Source organism: Motacilla alba, chromosome 2 (assembly GCF_015832195.1).
Source record: "Motacilla alba alba isolate MOTALB_02 chromosome 2, Motacilla_alba_V1.0_pri, whole genome shotgun sequence".
NCBI classification, from domain to species: Eukaryota; Metazoa; Chordata; class Aves; order Passeriformes; family Motacillidae; genus Motacilla; species Motacilla alba.
The window spans coordinates 137,420,688-137,437,066 of NC_052017.1; positions in this window are offsets into that span (position 1 = coordinate 137,420,688).

Genomic DNA, 16,379 nt, shown 5'->3' on the forward strand with positions numbered 1-16,379 from the left:
GTGGACAGGAAGAGTCTTGTGAGAAAAGGTGAAGGACAAGAACTCTGCATTCAGCTCTTTCTTTGTCACAGATTCCATGGGGTGCTCGAGCTGAATGCCACTGCCCTTAAACATGTCTGGGCTTCTTGCCCGTGGAATGACAGTGAATGTGCTTCCCTGAGCTCCCAAGCTCTTCAGAGACCAGCATTCACAACTCAACTGGCTACTGTGCTTATACTGCTCTGAGAGCCCAGTCTTCACCCAATACACATTAAATCCTAAATATAACTCAGTGGCACACTAGGCTTAGGATTGTATCCCTGTACCCTAAAATTAAGATGTAAATGATAATTTGAATAAGGGAGAATCATAGAACAGCCCAGGTTGCAAGGGATCTTGATCGTTTGGTACAACCTTTCACAGAACAGGGAGCCTAAATGAGATTATCTAGCTCCCTGTTCAATGATGTCTAAAAAACCCCCAGTGATGGGGACTCCACCCCATCCCTGAGGAGGTTGTTTCATTGAATGATTGCTCTTTGTGTAAAAAATGCCTTTTTTTTTTTATGTTGATATGAAACCTCTGCCAGTGCCACTTGTTCTTATTGCACCTTGTATTCTCCATGTGGATCCTTGTGAAGAGGCAGTGTCCTCTTGTAGTCATCCTTTAAACACAGTGATAAGCTCTCTCTAACCCTTCTCCAGGGAAAAAAGTCCTAACTCCTTTACTCTTCCCTCACAGAGCAGGTTCTGCAGCTCTCTGATAATCTTCATGGCCCCTCTTTGGACCTTCTCGAATCTGCTTACATCTTTCATTAATTGTGGGCGCCAGAACAAGACACACTACTCCAAGTGCAGCCTGACAAGCACTGAGCGGGATGGTGAAGTCCCTACCACTGCAAGTTAAGCCCCTGCAGATGCAGCCTGGGATCCAATTTACCTTTGTGGCTGCAGCCACACACTGCTGACTTGTGGTCAGCTTGTCATCCATGCTCAGGCCCCTTTCAGTGATTCAGCTCCCCAAGCACAGATCCTGGCCTGTTCTGGGCTCTTTGGTTATGTTGTCCCAGGCGCAGGACCTTGCACTTGTTCAATTTCATCCAGTTCTTGCTCTCCTGCTCTCCCAGCCTGCCCAGGTCTCTCTGTGAGATGTCTCTCCCTTCTGACATGCCCCCCTCACCATCTAGCATGGTGTAGTCAGTAAACTTGCTGAGGCTGCTTTCAGTCCCATCATCCAGATCATTTATGAAGATGTTCAGCACCATGGGGCCTAGTGTCAATCCCTGGGGGATCCACTCCTGATTTCCATGACTTTTCAATTATTATAGACAGTGGCCTTGCACTGAGAAGTAGCTAATCTCCCTGCCACGTTTAGCAATGGTCCTGTGTCTTATCTGTGATTCTGCTTTTTGGTCATGTGTCTGAATACTCATTTCTTGCTGGTCTTGACATCTCTGGTTAATTTCAGGTCTAGCCAAGCCTTAGCTTTCTTGACTGCCTCTTTGCATGCCCTGCCACAGTTCTCGCAGTCCTCAAAGGCTTCGTGGCTCCATGTCCATAACCAGAATTTCCCTCAAGTCCCATGTTTGTATTTTTATCCCATTTGTAGGCCTTGCCTCTCAGTATCTATGACTTTTCAGAATATGAGTTGCCTGCTTATATTAGATTTTTTTAAATTAATTAAAATAATTTTAAATTAATTAATTTTAAATTAATTAAACTGGATATAAAATAAAAAACAAAACTGGATATAAAATAAAAAGAGTTCTGCATCATCATTAGAATGCCCACATAAATGCAGTCTTTCTTTTTTCTTTGTGTAGTAAAGACGTCAGATTTATTGTTGCCCTAAACACAAACAACACCACTGGTGTTAAGCTTGAGTCAGAGGTAAATTTGCACGAAGATTGGTGCTATCAGAACCCAGGCAGGCCTGCCAAGCTTCCGAGAAGACGGTAAAATTAAAATGGGGATATGGCATTCATACAAATCACTGCGTTATGCCAGACAGTGGAATTTTCTTCCATGTATTTGGCCTTTTGTGATTTCTGGGGGACTTGTTTTCAAGTCTGTATTTACTTCTTAATGATAGTGAGAACTAGAACATTGTTATTACGTATGCTTGACAATATAAAATTGGTAGACAATTAGCTTCAGTTATGTAGAGTATCTGAGGGCTGTTTAATTGATTAGATTTTTACTTGGTCTCTGTGTGTAATGGACTAGGAAAAGGTAAAAAATAAGGCTGTATAATTAATCTGAAAAAACTCTTCATTCCTCCCCCTACTCCTTCCTTTTCAACTAATGAGATTTTTAATTATTATTTTTTAGGGTTGTTGTTGCTGTTGTTGTTATTTATAATTTATTTAATTATGTGCTTTAGAATAATTTTTGGTGGGCACTTGCCAGTTTACTAATATTCACTGCCCACTACCTGATGGTGTCAACAAACACACCATCTGTTCACTTGTGCCTTCCAGAACTCTCTGAAGTAGCTAGCTGACTCAAGCTGCAGGTGGTAGGATTGCTCAAAATACATAATTACTAAACTTCTAAGTAACAAAACTTTTTTTATGTATACTTTTATAAAACCACACTTGATTTTAAGGCTTTCTCAACTACTCTCCAGTTATACACAAGCTTACCTCCACCACAAAGGTATCTGATAGCATTATGTTGAAGAAGAAGGCTATTGCCCTGCTTTCACATTTTTTTCTGAAGGATTTCCCAGCATGGCTTTTTTCCAGGCCAAAACTATATATCCCAGTCCCTGGACACATTTCTCTTGATATCGTGCTCACCTGCCTAGTGATAAGCACCACTTTTTTTGTATATTGGAGTGTGTCTCATCTTGGGTCATCCTTCTACCAGGTTGTGGATGGGAGACTGGATCTCAAAGCTGGGACCCTCATAGAGGACACTGCTTGAGGCTCAGCTGTTTTGTAGCTGCGGTGCCCTTCCCTTTGGTTACTAATTAATTAATCCCTGTTAGAACATGTTCAAAACAGAAATCTCAGCAGGTTACAATAAGAGCAATATTCTATCAAAAGGTAAAATAAAGCAATATTCTTGATAGTGGATATCTCTACGGGCTTTTACTTAAATTCTCTGAAACAGCTAGTGTTATTTCTGTGACTGAAGATTAATTTCTGTGCCATTATCAAATGTAACCCTTGAGGAATTAATTGTATATGTATCTCATATTGAAGTCCTATTTATATGATCAAGCAATCTGGAACAGATAAGCCCCTTCTTGGGAAACCTCTGCTGCTTGACAATATTTGCCTTTGCCTCAGACAGGTTATGTCCCCCGGGACCCCTGGAGCTCACTAAAGCACCATTTGTAATGCAGCGTGACAAATCCCGGAGCCAGGGCGATAATCTCTGCAAACTCTGTACAAACAGTCCCCGTGCCTCAGCAAAAGTGATTAATGGGCTCTGCGGAATCAGCATACGGCCCTGTGCATTAATTACTTGTGAAGGACGCTAAATGGGAAGCCGGAGGTCTGCGCGGGATGTGGGGAGGCCGCGGGCGGGCCCCGCTCCGCTGGGCTGGGGAAGGGGAGCGGGGCAGCCCGAGCTCCCCGGGGGCGGCTCAGGGCCCGGCTGGGGTCCCGGGCCCCGCTCCGCTGGGCTGGGGAAGGGCAGCGGGGCAGCCCGAGCTCCCCGGGGGCGGCTCAGGGCCCGGCTGGGGTCCCGGGCCCCGCTCCGCTGGGCTGGGGAAGGGCAGCGGGGCAGCCCGAGCTCCCCGGGGGCGGCTCAGGGCCCGGCTGGGGTCCCGGGCCCCGCTCCGCTGGGCTGGGGAAGGGCAGCGGGGCAGCCCGAGCTCCCCGGGGGCGGCTCAGGGCCTGGCTGGGGTCCCGGGCCCCGCTCCACACACAGCGGGGACCCCAGGCCTGGGTGGCCCCGGGACGGGCACTAAACCGCAGCTCTGCTCCACACACATCTCGTGCCCTGCTCACACTGGGCGCTGTGGATGAGGGAGAACCTCCGCCGAGCCCGGCTTCGGAGCGGGCTCAAGGAGAGCAGCCGAGGGGACCGGGGCTGGAGGGGACGTGGTCCTTCAGGAGTGACCGCGGTTTGCGATTTTCCCTCTCTCTCTCTCTCTCTGCCATAACTGCCGTGATTTAAAATGTACAGGCCCTTTGTAAATTATTGCAGCTCTGCTGCAACGACTGAAACTGTGCCAGTTTATCTCCAGGGAAGATCTAAGCCTAAACGTTTTACAGAGAAAGAAAAGATGAGGAGAGAAGCATGTATTTATCTTTCCAGTATGTTCTCTGGGCTTCATCCAAGGGGAAAACTTCTACATCTTGTCTCAAGTCCTTCAAATCCCAGCTAGGGTATTCTGGTTAGAGAACCCCACGGAAAAGTCTTAATGAATTTACCATGCATTTTTTCCAATTCATTAAAAAAATGTCAAATCCAGTGAAGTGCACTAAACTGCCTGTATATTTTTCCCTTCTCCCACAGAAGTCTATGACAATAATACCATGGCCTACCCAGCCCTCTGGAGTTACTCAGTGGTGGCACAATGAGTTTGTGCCCAGCTGGCTGAACCCCAGTCCTTAGACCATAACAGTGATTTCAGCTGGAGGAAATAATTTCGTTATACTGACTGTTCAGTGTGGTGCAGTGTCACCACGACATTTTTATGAAAATCCTTTTGTCAGGATTTTCTTCTCCTGAGAAGCTGAGGGGCCTCAGCTTCAAGATGTAAACAATTATTATCTGCTAGTGTGGAATGCAACAGGTGCTTCCTTGATTGGTCAATGTTGGATGTTAATACTTAATAACCAATCAAGGAGGCAGCTGGGTCAGACTCTTTGGGAGTGTCAAGGTTTGACGCTGGCCCAATGCCAGTGCCCCCATGAAAACCCATTCTTCCCCAGTGTCTGCTGTGAGATGTGATCAGAGACCACTTTGATCAGAAGCCTTTGTCTCATCTTCTGATGCATCTTTCTCACTGTTCTTTTAGTATAGTTTTAGTGTGGTTTTGTAATATAATATATATTATAATATAATAAACCAGCCTTCTGAAACATGGAGTCAAGATTTCTGCGTCTCTCACCCCTTGTCCTGGCTGCCCTGAAGACCACAGTGCAGTGACCCTAGAGGACTTCACTGCACTTGGACAGGAACAATATTGATAGTAGGAGGGAGACCCATACTATCGGGAGGAGAGCCACCCTGACCAGGATTTGACCCTCCATTCTGTAATAACCTGTGCTGATGGACATAGGAGGCGAACCTTTCCTGATCCTATGTTATACACAAGAAAACAAAAGCAGAAGTATATTTTCCACTTTACATGTGAGGGATAAGAATTCCAGCATTTTGGTTTCCTTATCTTGTGTTGATCATAATATCCTAATCCTAATCCATTCTTCATGAGTGTGTTCATCTGACAGTCACCCTCCTAACTGAAGCAATACACCAAAAAGGACAAACATAGGAAATCATACCTACAGGGACACTTTGCACAGTAGCATGCTTGAGTAACAGAGGGGTTTGAAACATGGGTAAACAAATAGGACAATTTTATGTTTTCTCAAAACACCCACCACCCATCAGGTGTAATTTGGCATTACACCTGATTTCTGAAGGAACTCATCTGAGCGAGAGCTAGAAACTCATAAGATTACAAATCAGACGTGAAGATAGTGCTAAAAATCCTGCTAGAAAGTATCTTTAAAAATGTGTCTCTCCAGATTTTACCAGTGAAACCTGAATTAAATCTCCACCAGTAAAAATCCACTGTTTTCCTTGCATTACTCTGTATTGACAATAAAGTGCATGAAATGTTTGGAAAATAGCATGGCATCTAGTTTTACAGAGTACAGCCTCCTGAAATTGCCTGGATAAAGACAGGGCAGCAAGTCACGGACACAGCAAGGAGGCTTAGGTCTCTCTTCTGAGAAATAAGACAGCTTGAGTTTTAGAGAGGCTTTAAATAAAACAAACAATAAAACAAAGTTATTATTTCAAATTGTTCTGAAGTTTTGCCACATATTTGGCTAATCAGTGGGCACAGAGGGCAGGGACAGCAAGTCTGTGTAGGGGGACTTAGTCCAGGTCTGGAGGGAGGATGTTCTGTGACATCCATGTGAGTGGCTTCCTATGTGCCACAAATAACTAGATGGACATTTTGTACTGGAATAGCAAATTCAGAGTCATGGATATAATCAAGGAAAAGTGTCTTTGATCACAAGTAATTTTTCCACTTCCAAAGCCACTCAGCTGGAGTAATTGCTACAGGACATGTTTAGCTCTGTGCTGGAATAACCTTTCCACAAGGCAGATGGGTCATGAGAGCAGTACCTGGCAATTTGCTGATGTGAAGAAGTGTTTGGGGAGGGGACAGAGCAGATAGCCTGGGGGCAGAGGGTCTTCTTAGTAACATTTATTCTGCAAGTTGTGGAAGGAGTCTTTTTTCATCTTTGGGAAGTTTATAGCTTTTGTGGTACTCGGAGAGAGCAGTTAACCCAAAACCACTGGCAGCAGCTCAGCAGGAAGAGGCCGTGTTAAAGAGGGACCTCTGAGAACTCTCTAAAACGCATTTCCTCAAAGTGAAACAGGATGGGATTGCAACGTCCCCTTGGCATGGCAAGGGGGATTCTTCACTGACTAAATAGTTTCATGAGTTGGTTAGACTACAGCCTGCAACCAGAAATGGAAAGGAAGCTGCCTTTTTCTCACGAGGGCTGAAAACGGGACTAACATAAAGTAATTCCTTTCATTTCCACCCTCCAGTTTGATTACTCACTGCATTAATTTACCGATTCCGTGATTCGAACCCATTGGTTTATTGATTTAGTCTTAATAGGAACACTGATGCAATCATGAGATTGTTCAGTTTTTAATTAACTTTGCAAAATTGTAGCAGATTTACCCTTGCTGCCTTAAAAATGAACTCCCTTGCTTATTCTTTTCAATAAAATCCATTTCAATAAAACCCACCACGCTGGTTTATTGTGTCAGGCAGCTCCAGGCAACTTGTGATAGAAGAAGGGGACACAGGCTGCATCAGAGAAGGTTTAGGTTGGACATTAGGAAGAAGTTCTTCACAGCAAGGGTGATTGGGCATTGGAATGGGATTCCTAGGGAGATAGTGGAGTCACCATTCCTGGAGGTTGTGTAAGAAAAGACTGGATGTGGTACTCAGTGCCATGGTCTAGTTGACAAGATGATGTTTGGTCATAGGTTGAACTTCATGAGGTCTCAAAGGTTTTTTCCAACCTAGTTGAATCTGTGATACTGTGATTCTATGGATCAGAAATGCACATATAGAAGTGTCCACTGGACTCTTCCTTCAGATTAGGATGAATCCAACCTATCCATAGAAGGCAGGAAAAGCACAGAAGGCCGCATGGGAAACAAAGCTGAGTAGAGGAAAATGACCTTTTTTTCCTCATACCATTTATTTTTTCCAGTAACATACTATTCAATCTCATAATGATTTCTAACTTAATGACTGACAGGTAGAAAAGGTTCAGAAATGTCACTTACTTAGGCAGGGTATCTCACTGGTAGATGAATTTCCAGGTGTCAGACTATTCAGTAGGGTGACTTTAAATAATGGCTTATTTGTACAGTCTGCTCTGCCCTCTGTCACATTTGATAAGGAAATAGTCCACTTAGTTTATTGAGATTTCAACTGCAAGCCTCTGCAGAGAGTAATCATACATTCTTAGGGCATTTTCCATCCCAGCTATCTGATGCTATTATTGAACTTTGCAATTTGTTGCCCATGTTTTTTTGTAGCACGATTGTACCTATTTTTTCTTTCTCAGCACTCTTTCTGTTCACTGTTGCTCACAGAAATCTCCAAGACTGGTGTCCCAGCACTAAGCAAGGCTGCACAGTCCAGACTTCATATCTTAGAGAGGAAGCTCCTGCACTTACTGTGTGCACTCTCAGAAAAACTGTGGATTTCTCTTTTCATTTCCCAGTCCCTACAGGTATTATATTTACATCTGGTACTCTTTTTTATTTCAACCAGAGCCAAAACAACTAACCACAGGCTGAATATTTGTACTTATAGATGATAAGCCCTATGAGTTGGTTCTCCAATATGATTTTCTGAATGAAAAAATGCATAAAAAGAAGGGGGATAAAGGGTCTCTTATCAGCCTAGAAAAAGTAGGATGTCTCTAAATGAAAAGATTGGTAGAAAAGAATCAGAAATTAAGGGAATGTTGGTGCATCTCAATTTCAGTCTCCAAAGCTACAAGCAAGAAAATGAACTGTAGCTCAATGACCTGTAAAAAAACCTGGGGTATTGACTACTATGAGCTTGAAGCTGATCATGAAATCATTCCAAGAGATGTGAGCAAACAGCTGGGGGAGGGAAACTGATGGTGAAAAGATCCTGGGATAAATTGCTCATCAAAGTAACAGCAGCTGCAGAAATATGTTAAATTTTTTCAAGTTTCAATAAGAATAGACAACTGCTGACCACTGTGGTGCAAAGGAAAAGGTGGTTGCCAAAAATAATCAAAAGTTATTAGCCATGAAACATCCACAGCATCAACAAAGCAGATCCTCTCTTCTCACTAGCTCTCACTAGGACTTTTGCCACTTCTGGGATCTTGTGGAATGGAGGAAAACCAGTGACTGGAGGTTTTGCTGATCTGCACATTCACACAGAAGGGACCCTCAGCTGTTGACAAGGCTGCTCCAAGCAAGACCCTGCTGGTCCTGTTGTCACAGCTGAGATGCACTGGGGAACTTCAGAGACCTGCCCCAGGACTGCTGGTTCAGCAGATGATGGGGAAGTGTCATGGTTTAATCCTGGCTGGCAACTCAACCCCACACAGCCACTCATCAACCCCCCCTGGTGGGATGCTGGAAAGAACAGGAAGTGTTAAAGTGAGAAATCTTGTGCGGATTGAGACAAAGACCATTTAATAGGTAAAGCAAAACTGTGCACACAATCAAAGCAAAACAAGGAGTTGATTCAAGCCTTCCCATGGACAGGTGGGTGTTCAGATATTCCCAGGAAAGCAGGGCTCCATCCCACATAACAGTGACTTGACAAATGCCATCCTTCTGAATGTTCCCTCCTTCCTTCTTTTTCCTCCAGCTTTATACACTGACAGTGACACCATATGTTACGGAATATTGCTTTGGTCAGTTAGGGTCAGCTGTCCCAGCTTTGTCCCCTCTCAAATTCTGGTGCAACCCCAGCCTACTTGCTGAGTTTTGTTTTCCTGTCTTTGATGTGTTACTGTAATGTTGTCAATAATTAAGCTAATTTTTGATGCAAAATACACTTCTACTAATGGAAATACTTCATTTTTCATCATTATCATGCTTTTTTCAGTTTTCAAACTTATGCTGCTGAGAGAGCTCCGAGGTAATCTTGTATATCTGGAGAGTGGGACAGAGAAAACAGAAAGGCCACAGCAAGGTGCTTGCTCACCCACTCATCCCTCCACAAATCCATGCTTTTCCTGATAAAGTGCTTTACAAAGTAATACTTTAGACCAAAAAGATTAAGCTTTTGAAACTAAGGAAGCAGCTGAGTCACACCTTGGTGGGCAGTGGGTGAGCAGTAACTGGGAAAAAAAAGCCTGTTTAATATCACATAGAATACAGGATATTGTAGGAGACACTTGCATATTTTAAACACTGTACAATTGACCACCAACAGCCTATTCACATATACACACAAGTAAATTAGATGTTAATTTTCTCTATCTCTCACAGAAGAGTAAGAAGCTGGATCAACTCACTGAGAAGAAACATGATTCTCAAGAGTACCCAGAGCTTCATTTCAAAGCTCAGATCAATAAAGTATTCCTGTGCCCTAGAATAAAGACTTGTAAATATGTACTTGCCACCTGATTCTCTTTGTTATATAACCAGGGGGTATGTCTCAACAAGTGATAATTGGAAAACACCACATGTGAGAAATCACTTTCCTTCAGAGAGGAGACAGCCAAAAATAGAACTGAGCAGATCACAGCCCAGGGTGCTCCAGGATCTTTCCACATGAATGAGAGTGAGTGAAAATGAAATGGCAGAATCAGAGCTGATGACAGCCTGTTTGCCTGCTAGATGTGCCCTGAAAATGGATTTTATAACATTTTCATCTACTATCGGAATGCAGGCTGTGTATCTTTGTTACCTGCACACAAACATTTTAGAGGGAAATGGGTGGGTCTTTTTCTGGCTGTGCCTTTTAGCAGCCATGAGATATCCCCAAACCCTTTTGCTTTATCTGTAGCATCTGCTATGCATCTTTCTGTGCCAAGCACTCCCATTGCACATTGAGCAAATAATTTTAGAAGTAATGAAACTGCCCTTTCCATCAGACATGAATGCTGTGCTAGCCCTGGCTTGCTGCTGGAAAGCAGAGTCCACGGTGCAGGTTGGAGCTTGGCTGGAAGAGGTGGACACAATGGGTTTCAAGAAAGCAGTGGGGTTTTAAGAGCAGGAGACCAAACCCAGCGTCTGGTTTTGTACCCACCTTTCAACAAGCACCAGGGCTGGATGACTGCAGGTTTGGGTTGGAAAAAATATGTCAGGAATCTGAGGATCTTCTTCCAGGAATGTGTCTGGACATCAGACGGATCACTACACAGGCATCTGTACATCAGGGTAATTTATTTCAGCATCAAGAGCAATTTTGTTTTGCTTCTGATAAAGCGTGAGGAGAATCATCAGAGAGGCATCAAAGATCCCCATCATACCTAGCTTACCTGCATTTCTGGATGGAAGTATAGTCCCAGGAAGCTGCAGTTTGTCTAAGGTTATTTTAAAGAATGAACAAACATCTCATCCAAACTCCTGCTCTTTGACAGCAGCCAGATCCATTTCTCACTGGAGTTTTTCAATGTACCTGTTGAGCAGGACAGCCTGACTAGAAGAAATCTGAGGTGCAGGGTTAGAGGACAGGCTTCTGTTACAGCACTTGTCCAACTCACCTGCCTTCACCACACCAATCACTTGAGAGGAGGGTGACCATGGAGATTTCAACTGGACATGGAGACAATAGGCAGAGCAGCTACAATAGGACTACCAAACAGGAAAATAAAATGACAAACCAGTGATCAGTGCTGAACTATGATATTCACCCAGCAGCCAATCTTGTGCCTGTCTCTTCAGAGAGCAAGTGGCTTCTAACTGCAACAGGCAATTTGTTCTGTCCTTTCTAAACCCTGAGAGGAGGTTTTTTTCTGTCTTACTCAATATGCAAAAAACCAAGAGATGGTCTTCCTTCTCTGTACTGGGGGTTTAATTATAGTTTGGAATTTGTAGTTCTTGGTAGGTTTGTTTTCCTGGGGAAAGAGATCCCCTCCTGTGTTCCTTTCTCCAGTACTGGCCATGGTGTGGGTGGTGGGTCAGATGAGGAGCTCCCTGCTTTGACTCCCTCCTCCTCTGACAGCCAAAGCAAAACGGCAGCACATAAGTACTAGAAAGGCAGGAGGTCAAAGCTGCACATTAAATTTATCACCAGGCTATTATTTTTATATAGTTGGGTCATCCATCACAGGGATGTTTTCTCTAAATGAGTGAAGCATGTGGCAAGCTGCCCTTACAGTTAAGGGCACATCCAGAAGTAACACCTTGTCCTAATTTTTGCCAGAAATCTCCAAGTATGCTAAGAACAGGAGGAGATGTTTTTCTGACTCCACTTACTATAGCTCCCTCTGTTTTATAATAACCCTGCCTTGAAGGTGGGACACGAATTCGATTCATTGCACGTCATTTATCAAGTTTGCAGTGATACACAGAAGCCATCCCTTTAGGGATGGGAAGTTCTGATACTCTGAGAAATAAAAGTTAATATCTACTTTGCTGGTGTAATGGAAAATGTTATTGCTTTCAGAAACATATTTCAAGTTGGGAGACAAGGGTTTTAGGCAGATCTTTTGGAGAAAATTGTGGTTTATTGAAAATGGATATAAAAGTAGATTAAGCCTCTTCCCATACATTAATGCAACATATTTTGGAGTGTTCCAAGAGGTCTTGCCAGCTTATGAAACATCTGAGCTTGTATAACTAATAGTCAGGTTTACCAGGGGACATCCTGCAGGTAAGGCCAGTGTTTGCATTAAGTAGCCTGAACACTGGGAAATGTCTGTAAAACCAGGCAAAAGAAGATGAAACTAGATAATTTGAAAATCCATTCTTGTAGCATCCCATGAATTCTCTCTCCTTGGTCAATCCCCAAGCCCTCCGCCCTGGAAATATTAACTACTATAGAGTCTATAGAGTCATCCCTCCCAAAGGGAAAAACAGACCCCATGGACTTGGTGTTGCAACTTCCTCTGGTTTCTCCTTCCCCTGTCACTGGCTTGGTACCCCTGGTGGCCACCCCCCTACCCCTGGAGGCCAGGCCCCTCTGCCCAGCCCTTAGCTCCGCACCCCACCCCTTCCCCTTTATAAGCTGCCTGCTACACGTGGCTCTTTCTCTTTCCCCGGGTTTGTCCTTTGGCGGTGGTGTTACTCTGCTGGAATAAAACCTTGCAAAAGAGCCTTTCTTGCCTCCATCGCTGAGCCAGCTGCAGTGAGTGTTGAGTGGAAGTTTGACTGCATTGCCTGAATGTTAACTCAGCCTGCCTTTTGACAGGAGAGGCTTGCTGGGGACAAGAGATAGGCAGCAGCACCTACCACTTTAAACACCCGCATTTTTACATTCTGACTGAAAAAAAAGGATATATGACAAACACCCTGGCAAAAAATCTCAAATACTGTAAAATGTTTTAGCTGCAGTAACTTCAGCAGACAAAGTGGAACTGATCTTGGAAACATAAGCACAGTTTTGTTTTCTGCTCTTCTGGCAGTGCCTAGATAAGCAGGTAAGATTTGGTGCTATTGGCTGATAGTTAGGTAATGTCTCAGAGAAAAACACCATCCTCTGCTGTTAATGCTCTGCTTACTTGCCAAGGGACTTGCGAAGCAGAGAGGGCAGCACATCACCAGTGAACTTCAGTTGTGGTGAGTCTCCTCCTTAGACAGGATTCTCATCACCAAGAGGGTCTGAGATATCCTTCTCAGTGCCATGAATGGATGCAAAGGTAGATCCAGCACAGCTCTGAGTTGGGCTGTGGTTGGCACCACTGCTGAGGGGGTTGACCATCCTGGATGCTGCCCTGGGATGGTGACAAAGTGCATCAGACCTGCATATGAGCCTCCAGTAACAAACAGGCTGAGAAATGACAGCTTCCAAAAGGTAAATAGTGTCCTTCTGAGGAATATCAGGGAGTGTTGCTGTTTTTAATCTAGTACCATAAATAATAAAGTCCTTCACTATAGGAAAACTGTTACTTCTCCCCAGTGTTATTCTAAACAAATCTGTTCTGACAAATGTTCCCGATGCTCACCAGTATGAACTCGTCTACACAATTGTCCCAGCCTGCAGTGCACATTAGTCCACTGTCCTTGCCTTCATCCTGCAGGTCAGTCAACATCTTCCTGTATTTCACATATGGCCAGTACATGAATGGCTCCCTCCCAGAAGGCTTCGTGCCACAGCTGTATTGGAACTAGATGTTTTCCTCCCTGCTGCTCCTAAGACTAAAAGCACCAGGTTCTTCCATGCATCCCCACATTACCAGACAACAGATTGCATTTTGTACCAGAGAACAGGCAATGTGAGAACACTCATGGAGGCTTTCAGCTGGATGGACAATCAGAAAAACTGGAACGTCACTTGAACACTGCTTCCATTGAATCTAAAAGAGAAAACTAGAGACAGTGTTTTATATAGGAAAAATGTAGGAAAGAATTCTTTTGTGCTACTGGAACTGGAATTGAGATCCTTCTCTAAGCTAAGCAGTGCTGTCAATAATAGATGTGTGGCAGAAGTGACTTGGAATGGGAATTTGTGGGTACAGAGAGAGAAAAATTGCCAGAAATTATGGCAGTCACAGAATCAGAGTTATAGAATGGTATATATTGGAAGAGACCTTAAAGATCATCTCATTCCAACTCCCCTGCCATGGGCAGGGACACTTTCCAACTCAATGCCTTGTCCCATTTGGCCTTGAATACTTCCAAGGATGGGGTCTCCACAACTTCTCTGGGCAACTTGTCTCAGCACCCTCTCAGTAAAGAATTTATTCCTTTTATACAATTCTACCACCCCTAGAAACACAGCTCTTTCATTAGAAATTTGGTGTCTCCTGTCACTGGGAGTTGCCACCACATTATTAATGTGCGGATGACCTTAGCCTCTGGGATTTCAAATGAGGACTCCAAAAAAGTTAACCTAAATCCAAATCAAGCAACTGGACAATGACTTTCAAAGTTTTGGCACATACCTAATTTAAATGGGAGCATTGTTTAGATGTGGTCTAACTAGCCAGGTAAAGAGACCTGAGAAAACTCTTTTGCCAAGAAGACTTTTCAGATATGAGGATAGAAGAGAAAGGGAATAGAAAGAATCTCAAAATCTGTTTTGTATACAACGAAACCTCTCCATGGCAAAGAAAGCATATGGTACGAATGCAGAAACTCATTAGAGCAGACCTTTGGGAGACACTATGATTAAGCAAAACAGAGCCAGATGAACATTTGAGAGAAACAACAAATTGCCAGTGCTGGAGAAAAATAACTGAAAGCCAAATGACTGCAGTTGCAAACTCACAGAAAGGATATTTGGGAATGTGATTTCTGGGAAAGACTTTTTCTGAGAAAAGTTTCTTGCTTTTTGAGACCAATCCAGACATGGAGGGAGTAGGTTAGCTCAGTCCTCAGTGGTGAAGCAGGGAGATACTTAGGTTGTTAGCAAGGAGCTGATGATATTTTTCTGTGGATTGTTTCCACCTCATAGTACTTTAAATATTTCAAGAACTTAAGAGTCTTCCCTGGGTTGCTCATCTTCTTGGTCCTTCTTTTTACAGTGAGATCTTCTAAAATTAAAATATCCTTGCAGAAATGTCATGAAGACAACTATCCTTTCCCTTTCAGAAGGGAATATGGAGTCACAACAAAAGATTTGACCTCACACACATCCTTCAGGCACCAGGAAATGAACTGCTTGCAATATTTTCTTGACTTTTTGCCCACTGTTACATGGCTTTCATCAAGAACTCATACCTACTAGACAACTGAGCTTCTAAACCCTAAACCTGAAAAAGCTCTAATTTAGCTGAGTGAAGGAAAAAAATTATGGAGAAAATACAGTTTCTGGAGGACTGTTTTAAATGCTAGCTGCTTCTACTACATTTAACAGAATCTGTGACCTGGTTATAGGAGGATATGTTTTGAACATGGACAGACTACATTATGGTGATGATTTATCAAATTATACATTCTGCAATCAAGTATGTCGTGCTTGTTTGCTATTTGTACCTTTTGGTTAAACTGGATTTCTCTGTCCTGTGTTTGGAACAGAATTATTTTGAAAAACATCAATTAGAAGCTAAAGCTTTCAAATTATGTATAGTTTTTGTAGTAGGTTTGTTCAATGACCTTCAAACACTATTTTTTTTCTTTAAATGTCAGACCCAAGTTTACTGTAGCATTTTAAGTCATGTTGGTGGATTTAAAACTTAGTGCCGACTTGATACTTCTCCATTGGAGTAGGGGGAAAAGAATCATGGATGAGCATTCATTACTAACATCTGTGTAACATTCAGGTGAAAACAGCTTGATTTTTGCTTGGAAGTGCCTTGTCCTGGTACCCTAGTCTAAGCCTTTCCCAAGTGATGAAGAGCTGATTGTGCATTGATGACTTTGGTTCAAGGCCTCTGTCCTAACTGTGAGGCTCCTGGTGAGAGATGATCTCTGCACCCTGCTCCTCACCTCTGCCACTGGCAGGTTGTGCTGTGATGAGGAACAGAGTAGTGGCTTTCCTCTGCAGCTGTGATGTGCTTGAGGTGATGGGATGTAGGGGAGCAATGTGAGGGACACAGCTCAGTCATCTTCAAAGGGTCCTCTCACATGGGCTTCACCCTTGGTGAAGCTTTGGCACAATTTGGGCTTCTTACTAGAAAATTTCCCAGGACAGGCTGGGAAATTCCTCTACTGGAGGGGAAGGAGGAGAGTGGAACTTCATAGTCCAGGTGGCTTGCTGAGTGCCATTCATGGAGAAGTGTTTACTCCTGTGTCCTTGCACAGTCTGCTTCTGTGGATCTGGCAAACCCCGAGTCCAAGGCTGCAGGGAGCTCTTGGCAGCTCACAGCTGACTACCACACTTGGGGCAACTGCATAACAGCATCCGTTTTCCCTGTGGGCAAAACACTCAGGCCAAGGTTCTCACCTGTGGAGCCAGGAACTGTGTGTTTTATTCAGTCACTACACTACCACAATCCAGCAGCTGTGGTACCCTTCTCATAGAGTGCTGCCTCAACCAGGCACAATCACCCATAGTATGCCCCATTTTCTTCACAGATCACAAGTACTGCTTTGCCATTTACTCAGGCATTTTGCTGCTTAGCTTCCCTT